Source organism: Macaca thibetana, chromosome 17 (genome assembly GCF_024542745.1).
Source record: "Macaca thibetana thibetana isolate TM-01 chromosome 17, ASM2454274v1, whole genome shotgun sequence".
NCBI classification, from domain to species: Eukaryota; Metazoa; Chordata; class Mammalia; order Primates; family Cercopithecidae; genus Macaca; species Macaca thibetana.
Window position 1 is genome coordinate 49,512,578 of NC_065594.1, and position 16,664 is coordinate 49,529,241.

Below are 16,664 nucleotides of genomic sequence, written 5' to 3' on the forward strand. Positions count from 1 at the left end.
AAGTGATTTGGCAGTATGTAACACATGCCTGCGCCTTGTTTTCCAACCTCACAGTTTAGAACAATGAATAAATGTAATAAACTAAAAGTATTATCTTACCAACAACTTTCTTAATCAGTGACTATACTAGAGCTAAAGACAAGACTTTACAGGAAAAAGAATGCAACAATGTTAGTATGATTGAAATTGCTGAAGGTTACTTGATACACTTATCTTGCTACAATTATTTTATTAATAAGAAGTATGATAGAAAACACCCCAAAATAAGTTATACATCATAAATGGTACTAACATAATTTGAATGCATTGTCTAATCCTAATAAAATAGTTCTTCCCCATTTAATCATAGTCATTATTTTATCACAGTAAGGTACCGTGTTGCATTTATTTACTTATCCATTTGCTCACTACCTATTTTTGAATGTTTAGTGTGTGCCACACATTGTTAAAACTTTTATTGATATGTCCATGAACAAAACAGGAAAAAAAAATCCATGCACTCAATTGTAGGGAAGCAGGGATAGACATAATATACAAAGTAAACATAAATATCATTTACTACTGGGGAAGGTGCAAAGTGCAATGGACATAGAGTCCAGAAGCAGGATCAGTAATGCAACTGGTGAGGGTGGAGATTGTGAATACAATTTAAATAAGTAACCAGAAAAGTTCTCACTGAAACCTTTTGCAAAAACTTGGAAGATAGTGGTAGTGATTGAAGGTGACTTCAGGAATATGTGGGGAAGGAAGTTTTAAGGATGACAAAATAGTGAGTGAAAAATTTCAGAAACAGGAAGGAAGCCAGAGTGGCTGGGACAGAGACTGATATGAGAGTGGTAGTTCAGGGTGAATGGCAGCTTACAAGCTGCATGTAGACTTTTCTCCTGAGTACAACAGGAAGCCATTGTGGTTTTTGAATAGAGGGAGGATATGATTTGTTTGTGTTTTAATGAGATTAGATGTGTGAAAGGAAAATAAATCCTGGGACTCTCAAATCACTAAAGCCAAAGGGAAAACTCAAGCTTGGAACTGCTTAGCACAAACCTGCCTCCCATTCTATTCCTAGAAAAGATAGCTACTAAGATTAAAAAAAAAAAAAAAAAAAAAAAAAAAAAAAAAAAAAAAAAAAGCTCTGTACCTTCCTCACAAGAAATTTCCTTGTGGACAAAGGGCAGACATAATTCAAAGCCATCCCTCTGCTCACAGAGATAAGTGAATATCTGAGTGTCTCCTTTGGAAAGGCTAGTCAGAAAATCAAAAGGATGGAACTACTTGTCTCTTACCTATCTATGACCTGGAAGCCCCTCCCCCACATTTCGATTTGTCCCACTTTTCTGGATGGAACACATATTGATCGATTGATGTCTCATATCTCCCTAAAATGTATAAAATCAAGCTGTGCCCCAACCACCTGTGGCACAGGTTGTCAGGTCTCCCGAAGCTGTGTAATGGCCACGAGCCCTTAACTTTGGCAAAATAAACTTCCTAAATGGACTGAGACCTGTCTCAGATATTTGGGGTTTGCAGATGAAGTGTTTTCTTTACTATGGACAATATATCCAACATAATATGTTTATAAGTAGACTTAAATCTATAATACTCAATTTCTAAATAAATGCATAGGAAGGCAGTATTACTTAGCATATAAATCAATCGAGAAGTAGATTTAAAAATTCCTGCTCTAATACTATATAATAACTCTAAAATATGATATGCAAAATTATTTTAAATCCTAGGAATTTTTTTTAAAGCTGTTTGTGTTTTTCGTAATGACTGCCATAGTAAAATATATCTAATTGCCCAAGTGTTCCCTTTATGTGTGTAATACCTCTTTGCTTGATTACTCACAAGTAGTCTGCTAGCTCTCAATCTTGTAGTATGCTAAAATTAACCAATAGGAACATTAAAAAAAAAAAAAGCAAGTATTGAACAATTTAGCTTGCAAAAACACCCAAAAGTGAACTAATTATTCACTTATAAGTTTTTAATCATCCTAAACACCTTATGAAATCTGAACCTCACTTATTTCTGTTTCATTTAAATTGATGATTTAACACAAAAGAAGTATGGAGTAACCCTAAGATATTAAAATATAACTAAATGTATTTTGCGAGGACTTTACTTATGGGCATCTTTCTGTGAGATACCTAGCATAGCCCTCATATATAGTTCATAAATAAACACGATATGAACTTCTTATATTCTATTGTTTTAAAGGAAATGTTTACTTCAAGCTGCTTTATTTATTCATAAACATTACTCTGATAAATTATACTATTGAGTCATTTGAACCAAATGTTGATAATAATGAAATAGTTCTAGGCCATAATAGATCACAGTTTTCTGTTTCTGAAATTGTTTCAAAAATTATGTAAATATATACCTGAATTTACCTTAAAAAGTAGTGATGACATACAAACCATCGAAACTAAATCATGAAGAAATATGAACTCTGAACAGACCTATATCTGTCTAATCTAGTATCAAACTACATATAGGTCTGTTCAGATTTTGGATATTGAATCAGTAATCAAACTTCCCAACAAAGAAAAGTCCAGGAGCAGACAGATATGTGAAAAAATTCTCCACAGCACTAACCATCACAGAAATACAAATCAAAACCACAATGAGATATCACCTCACTCTAGTGGGAACAGCTATTATCAAAAAAACAAAAAAGTAATAAATGCTGATGAGGATGTGAAAAAGGGGAAACTCTTATACATTGTTTATGGCAATGTAAATTAGTAAAACCATTACAAAAAAGAGTATGGTAATCCATCAAAAAATTACAAGTAGATTCACCATACGATCCAGAAATCTCATTACTTGGTATATATTCAAAGGAAATGAAACCAGTATATAAAAGGGACAGCTGCACTTCCATGTTTATTGCAGCACTATTCACAATAGCCAAATTATAGAGTCAACTAAATGCTCAACAATCGATAAATGGATAATGGAAATGTGCTCCATTTGTTGGAACACAATGGAATACTATTCAGCCATAAAAAGAATAAAATCCTATTATTTTCAATAACATGGATGAGCCTGAAGGACATTACATTAAGCAAAATAAGCCAGGCACCAAAAGACAAATACCACATTATCTCACTCACATGTGTACTCTAAAAAAAAAATGTCTCATAGAATTTGAGAGTAAAATGGTGGTTATCAGAGACTGGAGACAACAAGTGGGGAGGGGTAGATGGAGAGAGGTTGGTCAATGGGTACAATTTTGCAGTTAGGAGAAATAACTTTTGATATTCTATTGCACATTAGAGTGACCACAACTAACAATAATGCATTGCATAGTTTGAATAGCTAGAAGAGAGGATTCAAATGTTCTCACAACAAAGTAATAATAAATGTTTAAGGTGATGAATATACTAATTACCTAATTTGTTCATTGCACAATATATACAAGCATCAAAACATAGCATTATAATCCATGAATATGTATAATTATTATGTGTCAAAAACAAAAACAGAAAGTAAGCCCAGGATCAAATGACTTTACTGGCACATTCTCGCTGAGCAGTTCGAATATATGCTATAATATACATACATGTCTTCATGAACAATTATCAGGTCAAACACATTGGTTCACACTTACAATCCCAGCACTTTGGGAGGCCAAGGTGGAAGGATGACTTTAACCCAGAAGTTCAAGACCAGCCTGAGTAACATGGCAAAACCCCATCTCTAAAAAAGTTACAAAAATTAGCTGGGCATGTTAGCACATGCCTGTAGTCCCAGCTACTCAGAGGCTGAGGCAGGAGGAACACTTGAACCCTTTGAGCTTGAATCCAGCTCAAAGCTACAGTGAGCTGGAATCATGTCACTGCACTCCAGCATGGGCGACCGAGCAAGGCCCTGTCTCAAAACACAAAAACAAAAACAATCATCAAAGGTAATCTTCTTAGATCTCCCCCTCACCATCTATTTACTCATAGTTTAGACTGATTCCTTGCTTCTTTCATTGAAATGACAAATTAGATGTTGAGAATTTGAAGAGCAGAGAAGAATCTGATGACGGAAGTCAATGCGCTGGCAGCACAGAAAGTGACAGCTGACAGTTTCGCAGCCAGAAAGGCAATGTGACATTTCCACTTTGAGTTGAAAAATGGGTAAAAATTTGTAAGATGAAAAAACAGGGGGAAGCTTTACATACAAGGAAAGCATTACATGTAAAGACCAGGGGCATGAAAGGTCATAGCAGTTGATAAATAAAGAGTGACAGGTACGTCATATTGATGGAAGGGATGGCAGTAAAGGAGGGGATGAAAGATATGTAGCTTGTAGGATGAGAAGGTTAGATTGAGAATGAAGGGAGTTGCATGATATGCTATGAAGTTAAGGCTTCATTACAAGGCAGTGAGTTAAGGACAGAAAAATAACATTCTTCAAAACCATCAGCTTCATAGTTCCATTGCTGTAAATATTGACCAGTATATCCTTACGTGCCAGGATTTGACAGGAGATCCAGAAATATTTTTGACTAAGTGCACTCTTCTAGGTTCTTGCTGAAAATTGCAAGAATCTGAGACTTCCCTGCTATTTCGCCTATTTATGTGTTTACTGGCATACAGATAAGTTTTAACTAATGTTCAGCCACAGGTTTCAAAGTCTTGAGGCCTAGTTAGCAGGTGCTCATCTAAGTTAGTGCCATATATTTTATATTCTATTACATACAATACAGCAGCTCAAGAAAACAAATCCTGTATTGATTAGGATATGTGTCTGAATGTGTGTAAACAGGATTTTACAGGTGATGAGATCCAGGCTGCATTGCTAGAGTATGAGCATTGTCAAGAACTGTGAAGAATCTGAAATTCTACCCTACTTCCAAGCTAACAAATTAGCCTGCTCCAGTTTCATGGATGCTGGCAGAAGAAACAAGATTCATGGGGGAGAGAGAAGTGACTTTGCTACTGACAATACAGTAGGCAGCATAAATTTCATGTTTACATCTGCACTCCTTGTTTCCCCCAAGCCTCACCAGCATGATTCGGAGACACTCACGTGAATGCTGCACATGTGGTGGGTTTGTTTCACCTCTAAGGGATCTCCGAGTTTTGGAAACTCTAATCCTTTAAAGGGGCTGCCAGAAAACCTGCCCAACCTTTTCCCTGAAGGGAGACATTATCTTTATGATTCTGGCCAAGGAACAATTCTCTACTCTCTGACCGAAAGGAATTCACTATCTTTATCTTCCAACTCTTTGATCTACAAATATCCTGAAAATATGTTATGAAAAACAGTCACCAGTAATTATTGTTTGGAAAATGTGCAGTAAGCCTAAAACCCGATGGACAATTGTCTATTAACCCTCATGTCTTGATGTCCCAAAGTGGAGTCCCAGTTACCACAACCATGGTTCAGACAGAAGGATAAAGGAAAATTGGAAGAAGGAGCACAATCTCTCCCTTAAAGAGTTCACCTTTTTGGCTGCGCAACTCACTTCTCACATCTCATAGGTCAGAACCAGACACATGGTTGTACCTAGTTGGTAAAATGCTGGAAAGTCTTGTCTTTATTTTAGATGCCTCACTAAAAATGTGTGTTTATATTGTCATATAAAAAGGAGTGAATGAGCATTGGTGGATAATTATCCATACTTATTCATAATCTATCAGGCTTCACAGTCTCATTTACCAGCTATGTGTTATAAGAGTAGCAAGTGTCAAGAGGAGTTTGCAATAGACACCATCATTTCTTAGCAAGTGAAAAGAAAAGCAGTCACCAGTGTATTGTTGTAGCTTAGTGAGGTCTCGTTCACTGTCCTGTAAGGCACGTTAACAAGTACCTCCCACGGAAAGGCAGATATAGAAGTAATCCGACAGTAGGATTGACAAGTTTTCTCATGGCATCAGATGAAAGAGCTAGTGCCATAGCACTAGATCTTTTCTAGCCCTATGTAGCATGGTGCATTCATATTTACTTTATCATAGGTAGCTTTTTGTTACATATGCAGGGTTATTTCTACCCATCTCTTAGTCAACCGAGGTTGTGTCTCCACCAGAAAGTCTTTTCTGATCCCACTTTGTCTTGTTCCCTGAAATTTAACTTTATTTATAATTTGTATCCTAGGTATAGTTATTCACAATTTTTCATACTTTACCAATAAAGCATATTTCAAGGAAAGTGCACAGAAAGCACTCCCATACCATTATGTAAATATTAGAATGTTTTGCTAACTAGTTTGGGATATTAAATATAATTTTCACTCACTGTATTTGGTTACCCAGAGAAAGTGTTCAGGCATCCTTTCTGTTGTACAATAAAAGCATTAGAATCCCCCAACTCCAGTACTGTTGAAGTAAATCTCTAGATTCAGAACTTAACTTGGTCCTTTGTTTCTTAATTAATGAAGAGCTCTTTAATCTGATGCCATGAGAAAGCTTGTCAATCCTGCTGTCAGATTGCTCCTATATCTGCCTTTCTGTGGGAGGTACTTGTCAACGTGCCTTACAGGACAGTTAACGAGATTTCACTAAGCTACAACAATACATTGGTGACTGCTTTTCTTTCTACTTGCTAAAAAATGATGGTGTGTATTGCAAACTCCTCTTGACACTTACTACTATTATAGCACATAGCTGGTAAATGAGGCTGTGAAGCCTGATAGAGTCCACCTACCTTTATTTTTTAAACATACCCAAATTTATGAAGAGAATCTGACAGTTATAAATATGTGAATTAATTTAGATCACTTCATCATATACCCAAACTTGACAGAATTCACCAACCCAAAACTGTCAGTTCAACATTAATCCCTCCGTATTTCCTCTGCTCCCACTCTATGCATTTTATAATTCTGCAACATCTTATTTGTTATTGTATTGTAGTTCCTTTTAGTATAATGTAAGCTCTCTGAGGACAGAATTTATTTATCTTCTTTGATATATCATCATGGCCAAAACATGTTTGTGAAATTAAAAAAAAAAAAATGAATGAAGCACTTGTTTCTAATTATAGAAAAATAGTGATTCATCTGTGGAAACTTATCAATGGAAAAGCACCTGTTTAAGTTCCACTGAAGCAAGACTTTGACAAATGGCAGGGAAAATTATTAATTATGTGTCTTGGGAACACAAAAGTAGGGAAGAAAGAAAGATTAATTTTAACTGGGTGGATTCAAAAAGAGTTCACAGGAAAGGCACAGATTAAACTATGCTTTGGATGGTGGAAAATATAAATAATCTTATTTCTGTTTTAAGCAAAAGCAGATCTTAATATATTTTAACTTTTCTTGACACTATTTTTTTCAAGTACAATAAATTCAGTCCTGTTAATACTGATCTTGCCACACAGATCTTGCACATAGAGAGCTAGACGAGGGTTTGTTTATCAGTCTAGAGTTTTCAAATGTATTCAAAGATCAAGTGAATATTGAGCAGGAAACTAAGTGGACAGCAAATAGTGGACACTCACAAGTTAATAAGAAAAAGCAGGGCCGGTGCAATGGCTCACACCTGTAATCCCAGCACTTTGGGAGGCCGAGGCGGGCAGATCACGAGGTCAGGAGATCGAGACCATCCTGGCTAACACAGTGAAAACCCCATCTCTACTAAAAATACAAAAAAATTAGCCGGGCATGGTGGCGGGTACCTGTAGTTCCAGCTACTTGGGAGGCTGAGGCAGGAGAATGGAGTGAACCCAGGAGGCAGAACTTGTAGTGAGCAGAGATCGCGTCACTGCACTCCAGCCTGGGTGACAGAGAGAGACTCTGTCTCAATAAATAAATAAATAAATATATAAATAAATAAATAAGAAATGAAAGGGAAATCTAGGCAGAAGCATGGGTAAGTGAAAAGGCAAAGGGGTGTGGACAATCTAGGTAGGTTCAGGGAAGTGGAATAATTTGGTACGGCTGGGACATCAGGTGGTTGTAAGGCAAGTGGTGAGAAAGGAGAATGGAGAAAGAAAGTGAAGGCTAAGCCATGAAAACCACTATATTCCAGATTGAAGAACCTGACAGTGACCATGCTCAAATAGGGCACCAAAATGAGCTGTTGAAGCACATTTTAATTCTGAGGCATAATTTATTAAATAATACCTTTCAACAACTGGCATATATCTTAGCCCGTCAACTATTGTGATGAAATTCTACTAATTGTACAGTTTCCTTGAGCAATTAGAAACAACTCTTCAACCAGAGTGCATATTTATAAAATTGAAATGCAAACATGTCATTGCTCTTTTTTTAAAAAAAAATCTTTGCAATATTTTTTACCTCGGCCAAGTTACGATATGATCTGAGGGCCTGCCATTCTATTCAATCTTTGGGGCCACTCCCTTTCATGATGTTCCTGCCAAACTTAAATTTTGCATTTTATATTCAAGGACTTGATACAAATTTTTATTTCTCACTGGAATGATCCCCCCATCACCTATCTATGCTGGATATCTGATAAATCAGTCAGGTCCCTTAGAAACTCATCTCTTTCAGTACGTGAATTAAAACTCTCCTGAGCTCATTAGTAGCCCCAACTGAGAGTCAGTTAACAGCAATTTCTTTTGTTTTTTTTAATTTTTAAATTTGTGAGTCTAAGATGAATTAAAACTTATACAATTTCAGGTGCCACCTTTGAGAAGAAGAATACCAAAATTTGAATAAAAATTAGAAACAGAGTGTTGGAAGGCACTATGCATGTGATAGGCCTTGAGGCTTAAGGCACTGTGCTAGGTATTAGGACATACTAGAAAAACAACAGACAGCCGGGCGCGGTGGCTCAAGCCTGTAATCCCAGCACTTTGGGAGGCCGAGACGGGCGGATCACGAGGTCAGGAGATCGAGAGACGATCCCGGCTAACACGGTGAAACCCCATCTCTACTAAAAAATACAAAAAAATAGCCGGGCGAGGTGGCGGGCGCCTGTAGTCCCAGCTACTCGGGAGGCTGAGGCAGGAGAATGGCGTAAACCCGGGAGGCGGAGCTTGCAGTGAGCTGAGATCCGGCCACTGCACTCCAGCCTGGGTGACAGAGCAAGACTCCGTCTCAAAAAAAAAAAAAAAAAAAAAAAAAAAAAAAAGAAAAACAACAGACAATGAATCCAGCTTTCATGATGCTTTAAGCTGCATATGCTTCAGACTGAACAGAAATTACAACTGCCTTGTTAGAATTATTTTTTGTTTGTTTGTTTGAGACAGAGCCTCATTCTGTCACCCAGGTTAGAGTGTGCAGTGGCACAATCTCAGCTCACTGCAGCCTCTGCCTCCGGGGTTCCAGAATTATTAACATGAAGCTTTGCATGCCTGTAATTCTAGCACTTTGGGAAGCCAAGACAGGCGGATCACCTGAGGTCAAGAGTGGAGACCAACCTGGCCAACATGGTGAAACCCCATCTCTACTAAAAATGCCAAAAAAAAAAAAAAAAAAATAGCAAAGCGTGGTGGTGCATGCTTGTAATCCCAGCTACACAAGAGGCTGAGGCAGGAGAATTGCTTGAACCTGGGAAGTGGAGGTTGGTGGTAGTGAGCTGAGATTGCTCCACTGCACTCCAGCTTGAGTGACAGAGTGAGGACTCTGTCTCAAAAAAAAAAAAAAAAAAAAAAAAAAAAATTTACACGAAGATTTGAAGGAATAAATGAATGAATCTATTTTGCCATAGTAAATCATGAAAGAAACTCTGTTTTCATATGTTTTGCAGATCCTTAAAGGAGTGGTACCACATATTTATTAACATTCAAGCCTACTTATGTGTTCAGGCAGAATCACTATCTGCTTTGTGAGCTAAGAAAAATTTTAAAAAGCACAAAAAGACATCTTAGCTAGAATGTAAAGTGTGAAAGAACCAAGCCAAGGCAGCTACCGAAGAAGAAACTAAAAGAACCACTAATGTATATATTGTTCAGGGAATCTGAGGTTATATTTGGCCAAGCACCACACATCCACGTTTATTCACTTTTTTTGTTGTTGTATTTTCTTTATTCACCACGTAAGTTTGGCTGTGCTGGCATATATACCCTTTAGTTTAATCTGTCTTACTAGAAGATTCACTCAATTTGTTACATGAAATTGATGCAATTTTGGTCTTGAATCCATCAGAACACACTCATTAATTTTAAGCCATAAACCAATTTCTTGTTTTATTGTTTGTTTGGGTTTTTTTTCCCACAACAAATAGTATCATAAGTAACCTAAACTTAAGATAAGTGTTCATTGTTTTTTATTACTCTTAATTGGAAAAAGTGTTGAAAATAATATTTAGGGAAACAATAGCCAGGTTAGAATGACACATTAGTGTTATGTGGTAGAAAAACAAGGGGAAAAAAAAATCACATCAGCAGAGGGGAGGAAAAAAAAATAAAACAAAAATGCAAGAGGGTGGTGTTAAAACAATTTTCTGCTATGGGTCTGAAGTAAAAGGTCACTTTCTAATGATTATGTTTCTGTCTGAGTAACACAGGAAAAGTACCCAGACATTAATAGCCAGTCATCAAACCACAGAATTTTAAGGCCATTAAATCACACCCGGGGGAAGAAAGAGATGCCAAGCAAAATCTCTACTAATTCAATTTAAAGGAAAACAAAATTCAAGTAAAAAATTGAACCATTCAAAATATTTTCACAGAATAGAATTAAAAATCATAATTAAAATGTAAGCAATTTTGGCAATGTAAAAATTAAAAACTTCAAAGAGTATTGATATCACACTCTGATATTTTTTATGAAGAATGATACTACAGCAAACAGGATTTCTTAATATATGATATATGCTAGCTGACCAAAAAATACAAGGACAAGAAATGCAATCTGAATAGTGATTTCTATGTATAGTAAATTTAAAAGGTGCAGTAGAAGAAACTAGATAGACAATTTAGTCATAACAGAATGTAAGAAATTGAAACAAGACTCTGCATTAAATATTTTCTTCATTTATTTCTGATTAAGACTGGAGAATGTTTACAATAAAATACATATTTTAAGTTGATTCAAATTAAAGTCATAAAGAAGGTCACAAAGCTATAATGCAAGCTAATTATCCAAAAAATATGGATAAGTAATGTACTAACACTTTAATATGTGTGTGTGTGTGTTTTCATTACAAACTGATGTAACAAGTGAATAAGATAATGAAAGGACAGGATACTTCTCACCCATATTGGGCAAATATGCTGTGTTAATGAGATATCCATTTTCTAAACAACACCAGGAATAAATCAATTGGTGTCAATGTAAATGGTAAGAAAAATTCACTAAATAACCGATTGTTACTTATAAATAGTGATTAGAAAACGTAAAAAGGCAAAAAGGATTATGCTTTCCTCTATTATCCTCTATTAGAATTATAAAAATTAACATCCAAGAGAACATCCTTTTTTTTTTTTTTTTTTTTTTTTTTGATATAGGATCTTGCTCTATCACTCAGGCTATAGAGCAGGTGGCATGATCACAGCTCACTACAGCCTCGACCTCCTGGTTCAAGTAATCCTCTCACCTCAGCTCCTCGGCCTCTCATTTAGCTTGAACTACAGGAGCATGCCACCATGCCCAGTTATTTTTAAAATTATTTGTAGAGATGGGGTCTCACTGTGTTGCCCAGGCTGGTCTCAAACTGCTGGATTCAAGAGATCCTCTCACCTTGGCCTCCCAAAGTGTTGGAATGACAGGGGTGAGCCACTGTGCCTGGACGGAGAACATTCATTCTATTATTGTAAATTTTACTATCCACGAATAGATATACCCACTGGATAGTTTTACTTTTAATATTTAATATTGAAGAATGTTAAATTTTATCATTAACTTCCAAACTAAGTGTTTTTAAATAAAAATATTGTAATGCTTAAGAAAAAAATCATTTTTCAAGAGAAAATGTGAATATAAGTAGAAAAAGTATTATTAATAAATGTACATATTTACATGTTATGCAAAGCAGTGTTAATAAAATGTATGTATTATGAAATACATACATTTTCTATTGGGTAAAGTGACAATATTAACACAAATGAAAATATTTTTTCTATGAATGTCATTAAAAGGCACAACAGAATAAAAATTGTATTGAGAGGAGTGAGAAGCAGAGGTAACTATTTCATACAGAAACAATTTCAAGAAATTTATTTTAGAAAATTTGCAGATAAGAATGAAAATTGGTAATAAAATATTTTAATTGCTTCTCTTAGAAATCTCAGTATTCCTCAGAAGGTAATGGAAGAATAACCAACCACTGTTTATGCAAGCACCCCATCACTATAGGCTGTGTATGATTTTAACTTCTTTTCACTTCTACACAGCATCCTTCCAAAGCAGTGGTGATAGTAGGAGTTGGAGTTTTTCTCAGCAACTATAGCCAAAAGAAGTCTAGCAGAAATGTTTACAGATTTTTGATATTGAGAGTGATTATAGTGTAAAGATGGATAGCGAACATTACTGCAGACAAAAGCTTTACCAAATACAAAAAATAAATTGAATTGACAAGTAGCGATTTGCTTTGGCTTTTTGTGATTCTGGTTCACCATTTCTTATCTAATAGCTTTCTAAAAATTATAACGGATATTGACAATAATTAAACTTCTAGCAAAACATTTGAGAGGAGGATTTTGAGAGCAAATAAATGTACCTTGAAAAAAATTAAGCGACTTAAATATTATGTGACAGGGAAAATCACAAGAAGTAAATAGAAAAATAAAATAAAGTAAAACAAAGCATGTAGAAGTTTTTCCATCATGTAAAAATATTTTATATCTTGACCTAAAAACATATACTTTAAAGACTTAAAAGACTTTAAAGGTGATAAAAAGACTTTAAAGATGATAAAAAGACTTTAAAGATAAGATAACACACTCAAAATAAGGTGGTTATAAAGGTGATTGGAAGGAGGGGAATCAAATAAAGATATCGTATAAGAAAAGTTAAAATGCAAAAATTTTAAGTCTGCATTGGAAGTACAAATGATCATAAACAAATTGGCATTGATTGAATTCATTCATTTTTTTTTTATAACTGGCAAAGGAGACTTATGGCAAAGAAATCAGTCTTAAAACACACATGGAACCATTAACATAAGTATGTACTAAAATATATCTCAAACCAGAGAACTAGAATAATAGGAAAAGGAACAATTAAACAAACAAGTTTCAATAGATTAAAAACTTTCCTAAGCAGAAGAAAGAGTTGAGATTGTTAAAACAAATTTCCAAATAGTAATTTAAGAGAATGAGAAGTAGGCCTCAGATTGTACCCCCAGAAACATTTTGACTTTTCAGGAGGAATTACAAGCTTTTTAAGCTGTTGTCTCTCAGGTCTACATCCTCTCCTGTATTTTCTGCTTCTGAAATAGGGGCTAAATCTCTGGAAACTGCTTTTCTGCTTTGCCAGCTGGTTCCCTCTTAGGATCTGACATCAGTGGGTGGCAAAGACTGAAAGACTAGAGGAGAGTGAATAGTCTTGTTTTTTTTGTTTGTTTGCTTGCTTGCTTTTTTTTTTTTTTTTTTTTTTCTACAGTGTCACCCCATCCTTTACTCACCGTGGCAGCAAGAGTTGTTCTGTAGCATCAGACATCCCTAGTTCGCAGTTTTTCTAAGATACGCCATCGGCTTCATTGAGACTACTCTAAGACATCAGCACCAGCAGATTGGCATCCGCTCCTCAGAGCTCTGGGTCCCAGGTCTTTCCTGCTGAGACTAGCTCCAGCGAAGCAGTGGCCCAAATCGCAGTTGACTAAATTTCAGTGCACAGGCCCCTTCCCCAAGCTTCTAAATCTTAATCATTTTAACCTTGCCTTTTAGTTCTCCACCCCCAGGAGAAGTAGCTATTATTTTGAGTTGATTAATTTACAATATAGTGTTATTTTGTTGACTTTTTGGTTAACTAGTAAATTTTTATACTTACTCAACAAAACTTTGTATTTAATATTAAAATATCTTTGTTTAGAATAACTGATAAATGACTGTTCTGATTTCTGGCTCTTGAATGAATGTTAACTAATATAAACATAGTAAAAACATCTATAAGAATAAAGGTTTGGGTTATAAAAACGCATATGAAAGATAAAAGAAATCACTGAACTTACATATCTCCCCCACTCCGCAAAAAAGACAAAATATAAGTAAATAATATCTATTGAATTTTAAAAATACAAGGCAGAGATATTAAATTACTTGAGCTAATTTGCAAACAATGTGAAAAGACACAGGAAAGTCCCTTTCAGACATAGAATCGAATAAATTACATCATCAACACATACTTCCTGGAAAGTAATAATAATAAAGGGAGATGCATTCACTTGGAAATTATTAATTTTCAGAATACACGAAGAACTCCATAAATCAAAATGAAAAAGAGAACACACAGAAATAGAAACAGAGAAAATTTTGAAAATAAACTTTAACAGAAGATCTACAAATGACTAATACATATATTAAAGATTTTTGATCGCATCAGTTCTTGGAGAATGTGACAACACTATTCACCAGAATGGAGAATGATAAATAAAAGACAAGTCGGATGTCACCAAGTCAGTAGGGTGCAGGGAGCATTCAGAATTCAAAAATCTGTTAATGTGTGGACAAATTAGGAAAACCAGTTACAAATACTTTTGAGCAGTATCTACTAAAACTGAGCACAAGTAAAGGCTAGTAATTTAAGTTCTAGGTCTACAACCAGCTAAAACATGTGTGTATGTTCACCAAAAGACATACATAAGAATATTCATAATTGCATTATTCTTAATCATCAAGAAGAGGAAATAAATATCCAACTACACTCAGTAGTTGAATGTAGGAAAATGAATAAACTTGTAGTATAATAATTGTTATACTTTGGATGTGTGTCTCCACCCAAATCTCATATTGTAATGTACAGCCCAGTCCTGGAGGTGGGGCCTGGTGGGGGTAATTGGGTCATGGGGGCAGATTCTCTTGAATGGTTTAGCACCATCCCTCTTGGTACTGTCCTTTCAATAGTAAGGGAGTACTTGTGAGATCTGGTTGTTCAAAAGTGTGTAGCACCTCCCACCTGGATCTTTTGCTCCTCCTTTGACCATATGATGTGCCTGTTCTCTTTAGCCATCTGCCATGATTGTAAGTTTTCTGAGGCCTCCCCAGAAGCTGAGCAGATGTCAACATCATGCTTCCTATATAGCCTGAAGAAGTGTGAGACAAGTAAAGCTTTTTTCTTTCTAAATTTCCCAGTCTCGAGTATTTCTTCATGGCAATGTGAGAATGGACTAACACAGTAATAAAGAAAAATAAACTTCAAGAACAACTATTAATACTATAATTTGTTAAATTCTGAATTTAAAGACAAGAGTAAGTAGAACTAAATCAAATGAAAATTAAGAAAATAAGGAAGAAAATACACAAAACCTCTGTGTGTGATTGTTTGATTACAAATAAAAGAAAACAATCATCACCTTGACAAATTCATAAAATGTATGCTAATTTTAGAAAATAAAATTTATGCTATGGAAACTACAGACAGTAAAATAATGCTTTTAACCTTAAACAATATATGTATATGAAACAACTGAAATCAGAGACTATAAAGCACTATAAGGGTTTTCCAATTAAAATGGATAGATAAGGACACCTGATATCACTACTATTTAGGTAATTATTCTAAAAATATAAACAACACAATAAAAAGGAAATATATATTAAGAAAACAGAGAAAAAGTTTCCTTATTAGTTTATTAAATGTTTATCTTTCTAGAAAATCTATTATTATCAATTGAATAGTAAATACAACAAACATATGCATTTAGTTAAATGGTTATATATAAATTATCTTTTAAGATTTAATTTTGCAATGATTAATGTTTAAATATATATAAACATAAAATAAGGTAAAATATTCAAAAATATGAATAAACATGAATAACCTCAGAAAAAAAGAATAACCTTGCCAAAATTAAACAGCACTAAAATACAAGGAGAGTAATTTTAAAAGATAAAAGTACAACTATCTTCTCAGAAGAAAATACTAACATTTAAAATTTAGAGATACCACATCTTTCTCAAACTAATCTGTAAATATTTATTTACAGAGAAAATTCTAAAGGGATGTTTAAGAGTGACTTTTTAAAATCTGAGAAATGTATACCGAAGTTTAAATAAAAGAATTTAGAGGATAGCAGCAGTGGTGGCTCACGCCTGTAATACCAGCACTTTGGGAGGCTGAGGTGGGTGGATCACGAGATCAGGAGATCAAGACCATCCTGGCTAACACAGTGAAACCCATCTCTACTAAAAAATACAAAAAATTAGCCAGGCGTGGTGGCGGGCACCTGTAGTCCCAGCTACTCGGGAGGCTGAGGGGGGAGAATGGCATAAACCCAGGAGGCGGAGCTTGCAGTGAGCTGAGATCGTGCCACTGCACTCCAGCCTAGGTGACTGAGCAAGACTCTGTCAAAAAAAAAAAAAAAAAAAAAAAAAAAAAAAAAACGATTTAAAAGATAACTAACCAAAAGAATTTTTGAAAAACAGTTATTATAAAGAATATGCTTTATCTTTGCATTAAACAAAATGTATAATGTGAATATTTATTAATTTTATATGTATATCTGTGTGTAGGCACATATACAGTGTTAATTCACTTTTTATGAGCCAATTCTATCAAAACAAAGATAAATAAATGGAACTTCATTAAATTAAAACATTTCTGCACAGCAGAAGATACAATCAGCAGAGTAAACAAACAACCCATCGAGTGGAAG

At 34.9% G+C, this 16,664-nt stretch overlaps 1 protein-coding gene across 1 annotated transcript in view; it reads right to left on the reverse strand.

Moving 5' to 3' along the window:
* Positions 1-16,664, reverse strand: part of KLHL1 (kelch like family member 1) — a 450,078-nt gene that overhangs the window by 19,382 nt on the left and 414,032 nt on the right. The gene's annotated exons all lie outside the window — the stretch shown is intronic.